This window comes from Ipomoea nil, unplaced genomic scaffold (assembly GCF_001879475.1).
Source record: "Ipomoea nil cultivar Tokyo-kokei standard unplaced genomic scaffold, Asagao_1.1 scaffold0878, whole genome shotgun sequence".
NCBI classification, from domain to species: domain Eukaryota; kingdom Viridiplantae; phylum Streptophyta; class Magnoliopsida; order Solanales; family Convolvulaceae; genus Ipomoea; species Ipomoea nil.
Window position 1 is genome coordinate 622,427 of NW_017617306.1, and position 6,000 is coordinate 628,426.

Sequence of the window (6,000 nt, forward strand, 5' to 3'; positions counted from 1 at the left end):
TCTGCCTTTGCTTTGTGGTTTAAACTCTTCGTTGCTTATTTTACATTTAACACTTCATAAAGTAACTCTTGGAGATTCTTCTTTCCCCTCAAAATCTTATGAAAGCTAAGGTTAATCCAAGAGATTTTCCTCTCTCCTCATTTCTCAAATATTAAATAACATTTACTAAAATTCCTTCAAACTTAAAATAATATTTATCTTCACTAACACCTCAAATTTTATTTAACACTATTGCTGGAAATTATGGAATTCCCGACCATCGGGAAGTGATCTTAAATCAAGTCGAAAGCCTTGTTCCGACCACTTTTGGTATCCGGAAAAACCTTTGTTGCTATTTCCGACCACTTTTTACTTTCGAATTGATTTAAAATCACTTTCAGGTGGTCGGAAATTCCATAATTTCCAGCAGTGTAAGTTTAATAACATGTTTAAAATCCTCAAATATACATATCTAAAAACATAATAAGTGTCAATACAAGTTATGTCCTTGATTTTTGTCCCTTTTTTATATGCTAATAAATATATACATTTTACTTTAATTGTTGTACATTCATTTGCATTGGACAAACTCACCCTTACACCGTTATAACACTGTTAGTTTTTAATATATCTACCAATCTTACCATACACCTACATCTATCATATCTTTTTCTTATTTTTAATTATCATTTTATTAAAATTATCATATAACAATTAATTTAATTATAAATTATATTTTAATTAAATATTTATATGAATGTTAAATTATATATGTGTATCATATATATATATATATATATATATATATATATATATATATATATATATATATATATATATATTATTTGTGTATCCATATCAATATATCATATATGTGAGTGTTAGCTTAGTATTATTATATAAAAATATAATTTTTTTTTTTGTTTTGATCACTATATTATTCAAATATATGATAATTCAAAAATATCACCACTTTAAGAAATTGCAAAACATAATCTTAACCAATTTTTTAAATTTTGTTACTTACAAATATTTTAATATTGGGCATAAGTTTTCGCGCATTGCGCGTACAAAATGCTAGTTTACTATATAATAAATATCTAACAATCCTCCTATGGTAAACAAACGCTGCCACAAGATAAAATTCCAAAACTCATTTGTTGGTTTTCAGTCTTTTGGAGCAGCCTGCCGATGATCCATCACAACCGGAAAGGTGGTAGTTCGCCGGAATATAGGAAAGGTACTCTCAAATTGTACTCAATAAAACCTCTCGTGTATATTCGGAATGTTCAACCCTTTTTATAGTGCCCTGTGAAGACCTTTTATACTGGTGCAAGTGACCGTTGCACTTAGCTCATAATTATTACATTAAATGGGCTAGTCATGAATAATAAATGCCTTAACTATCCACTACTTATTGTCGGCTTGCTGATCTCCTCCATGACGGGCCTCATTACTGGTATTAAATCCCATCAATTGCTCATTCATGGCTCGGCTCAACAGATTATTCAGGCTCTTCCCCCTCCAATCACCTTTTACCGACTCCTTCCACCACTCGGCTTCAGGTCTGCTCCCCACTCGGTTCGTCTTTCCCGATGCCCCATTCACCCGGCTCCATCATCCACTCGGCGCATCCTGACTGGCTCCTCCACTCACCAGGTTCCAGACTCTTTCACCCAGTAGGATGGCTTTCCCACTCGTTCGCCCTTTCCGACTGGGTTGCTCTCTCTCCCTGCTGGCCGCCTCCTTCATCCGATCTAGCTATTCAACATGGTCTTCCTATAGCTTTACGAATTAATGTATCTTCCTTCTAGAGGGGTCTCACTTCCTTCTTGATTGGTTTTACTACGGGCTGAACCTCGTCCGAGTCGATGATTCTAGCAAGATCAACACTCACCGTCTTTGGTCTTGACAATACATATCCCTTCTTCTTCTCGGTACCTACCGATTCATATGCCTGCCACTCACTATTGCGCCCGAGCCGTTATCCATCCGGTCTTTGGGGTGCATATCCCATCATCTAGTCCCTCACTTTCCTATATTAGTGCAACTCTTAGTACGGGAAAGTACTTGGTCTTTGCGCATTCCTCCCGAATATCTTCGTTCTCCACATCCTTCTTTTGCTTACACTTTTTCTCGGGGAAGCACGGTTAACTGAGTGCTGACTCCTTTTACATGCTTCAAGCCCAACCTAACCGAACGCCTACCTTACAACTTTGTACACTCCTTTTACAAGGAGGCACTGTTGACCGAGTGTCGACTCCTTTTACAAGCCTCCAGTCAACCTAACCGACCGCTTTCCTTACAACTTTGTACACTCATTTTACAAGGAGGCATGATTGACAGAGTGCCGACTCCTTTTATAGGCATCCAGCCAACCTAGCCAATCGCCTATCTTACAACTGTTACAGTCCTATTACAAGGAGGAACGGTTGATCGAGTACCGACTCCTTTTACAAGGAAGAACGGTTAACCAATTGCCAATTTCTTTTACAGGCCTCCAGCCAACCTAACTGACGGCCTTCCTTACAACTTTGTACACTTCTTTTACAAGGAGGCACGGTTGACCGAGTGCCGAGTGTAACACCCCGTATTTTCCTAATATAAAACTATAGTCCTGATATTAAATATTTTAATAAAAATATTTATATAGCTATTTATTTTGAAATGGGTTCGGGTCTATTTAGTATGGTGAACCAGTATTTTGTACCCAAATGCCTTAAGCCCAAAAGAACATTTTAATTACCTAAAGTCTACCTATTTATTGTAAGCCCAAAGTATATGTATATAAGTATTTTATAGGTTAAAGTTAGTGTTGAGCCCACAAGATTATTTTATACCCAAAATGATATGTATTTTCTATCAAGCCTTAAACCCATCTAGCCTAAGCCCAACCTAGTAAGTTAACCCTACCATCTCTTGTATGTGTGTATGCATTGTATCATCCCTCTCCTAAAATTCCAAGCAGCCGTGACCTCAATCCTTAGAAACCAAACACCTCTTCCACCTCTCTTCCGTCTTCCTCTCTCGGCAAAGCTTCAATGGACGCATGTTGTTCTTGGTTCTCTTTTCCTTCGTGTTCCTTTGTTATCGGCAACAACTAGTTAGGAGAAGGGGGAAGTGGTTCCATCTAGTTATCAACAACAACACAAGGCAAAGCTGTGACCTTTCTCCCTTGTTCCTAACGTGGCGATGATCCGAGATGAGCTCCGACGACGAAGCTGCGGGGGACTCCGGCGACCAGTCTCTCCACCGTCTCCTCTGTTCCAGCGAAGCGACGGCGGACCTTGGATGGCGTCAGGCAGGGGGCAGTGATGGCAGTGTATAAAGGTGGCAATGGCTAGGCGCGACGGCGACGGAACCCGGCAGTGGCGTTTCTCCTCCGTTTCCGGCGAGTTAGCATCCCCGGCAAGTGTTGGTCTTGGTGGTAGAGGGCAAGCCGGCGGGTGGTGGTAGTACCCGTGTTCCACAAGCGGGTGCTTCTTCGTGAAAAAGAAGATGGCAATGAAGAACGAAGAAGTTGGTGAGCCTCTGCTTCTTGTTGCTTGTTGTTGATTAGTTTGATGTTAAATAGTTTTAGTGTTGTTTAAGTAATAAGAATCATCTTAGATTAGTTGTTTAAGCTTGTGGTTAAGTAGGGGTGTAGTTAAGGTTTGAATCCCTCTAATAGCTTTGTTTTATTTTAATTAATAGTTTATCTTCTTAAGCCCGGTTATTAAATTAATAAGCATGATATGGTTATTAAATTTAAGCCTAGCTTAGTTGGTTAAAAGGTATAGTTAATCTTAAGATAGGGGTTTAAATCCCCTTAGAGTTTATTAATGTTGCCGATGTGATGCCTAAGGTTGGCGATGTTTTAGATTGTTAAGCTACAAAGATCTTGGCTACTACTTGTGTTGAAATTGTGAGGTTGTTTTGGATTGTTAAGCTGCAAAGGTAACCCATGCTTTACAAAACCTATTTTCTTACTTATATGATGATTTCTTGGCTTCTACTTTTGATTCTTGTGTTGAAATTGTGAGATTTGATGCATTGTCTTGTGGTGATGCATGTTTAGAGCTAGTTCTTAGGGTTCTTGTATGCCATTGCTTGGCTATTTCTTGGGTTCAAGTCATACTGTTGTTTTGTGTGAGATTTTGGGTGTTTTGGACTTGAATTTGGACTTGTTGTTGAAAATCCCCGAAGAGATTATTTTTGGAGTACAGGTGTACCCGTGGGCGGAACGGCGGGCAGGGCCCTACTCGCTGCCCCGCCCGCGGGAAACGTGACTCGTGGGCTTGATGTACCCGCGGGTGGAGGTCCACCCGTGGCCCCCACCCGCGGGGAACATTGTTGTTGATGGTTAGGGATTTGTTCCCCGTGATTCTTTTGACTCGATATTAATGTTTTGACCTCCCGATGTTGTTTTATTGGGCTATTTGTGAGTCTTCTAGATGTTTCGTATGTCTAGAATGGTATGTTAGGAATCCATGTAGGATTTGGTGTCTTGAATCGTGCTAACAGTCCGACTTTGTGATTCGTAGGACTATTGTGAGTCTTGAATGTTCTATGGAACTACCTTTGGTTTACCCGTTTGATAAGCATGCTAGTTTGATGTTGAAATGCTAGTGTGTGCGGTTTGTTCTTTCCTATTGAGATTGGCAACTTGTGTTGACCATCGTTTGGTGTCAGATTGTGATCATTCGTTGTTGAGTATGGTTTCATATCTTTGTTGTGATCCATTGATCGATTCCTATGATGTGAACGTATGTAATCGTTGTACCCTTTGTTTGATGCTTGATTAAGGTTATTGTTGAACCTTAGTCTTCTTGGTAATGATGATGACTTGTGTGAGTATGATTGAAATTGGTGGTGTGTTACTTGAGCAAAGGCTCATATGTTGGAGGCTATAAGAATGAAATTAATGGTACCCTCGTGTACTGAGAGTTCGACGGTATGTTGGAGGCTATGTTGGAGGGGGGACGACGGTCCCTGGCGGTACAAGGTTGGACTCAGAAGTACAGGGTGGCACTCGGAGGTAATGGTTGGAACTGAAATAAGGCCGGGGGTAGCCATAAGGTTGGAACAGGGCATAAGTTTGGAACTTGAAATTGTGTTACTTGTGACATGTAGTTGTCACTGTGGCATGCAGTTGTTGTTGTGCGAATGTGTGTTCTTTGCTATTGAGCATGTCTTGATGTATTCTACTTTGTGATCAGTAGAATGCATCTCGATTTGTATTGTCTTTCATGATTCTTGTCTTGTTGTTGTCGTAAGGATGTTGACTTCCTTTTCCTTTTGAGAGTGTGAATGAGTCCTTGAAGTTGACTACTCTCCATGGTTTTTGAAATGATATATACTGTATTCCGTTTCGAAAATGGTTTTGACTTATACTTATCCATATATGCTATTTAACGCGTATTGATGGGTTACCAGCAATATTCGCCGACCGGGTGTCATCCCCATGCTATGTTTTCCTTGTTCTACAGGTTTTGAGTAGAGACTCGAGAGCGCTAGACTTGGAGTGTTAGATAGTTTTGTCCTTGCCTAGACGTTTTGTTGTTGGCCTGTGAGCCTTTTGAGCGGCCTGTGTGCCTTGACTCTTTATGCTTTGATGAATGGTTTAGTTTTTCCCGCCTGTGCATCTTTTAGTGTTTAAAATGTGGCATAATGCCCCCGTTTAGACTTGTTTCCGGTTAATGTTTATGGTTTATTAGATTGTTTTTCTCTTGCAATTAAGCTTTAAAAAATGGTAAAATTGGGGGTGTTACAGTTGGTTTCAGAGCCAGGTTTGAGCCTAGGATGTTAAGAGTTGGACCTTAAGAACCTAAGTTGAGCTTAGGTTAGTGCTTGTAAGTTGAGACTTTAATGGCACGTTTGGTTCGCGGAATAGGCCTAGAATGACATAGCATTCCCAGTAATAGGCCTATTCCGTTGTTTGGTAAAAGTTTCTATTCCCAGGAATATTGTTCCTGGGAAGGGTCTATTCCCCCTCTAAGGAGAATAGCTATTACTTAGGGGGGCCCCCTGGTATTAACCTAT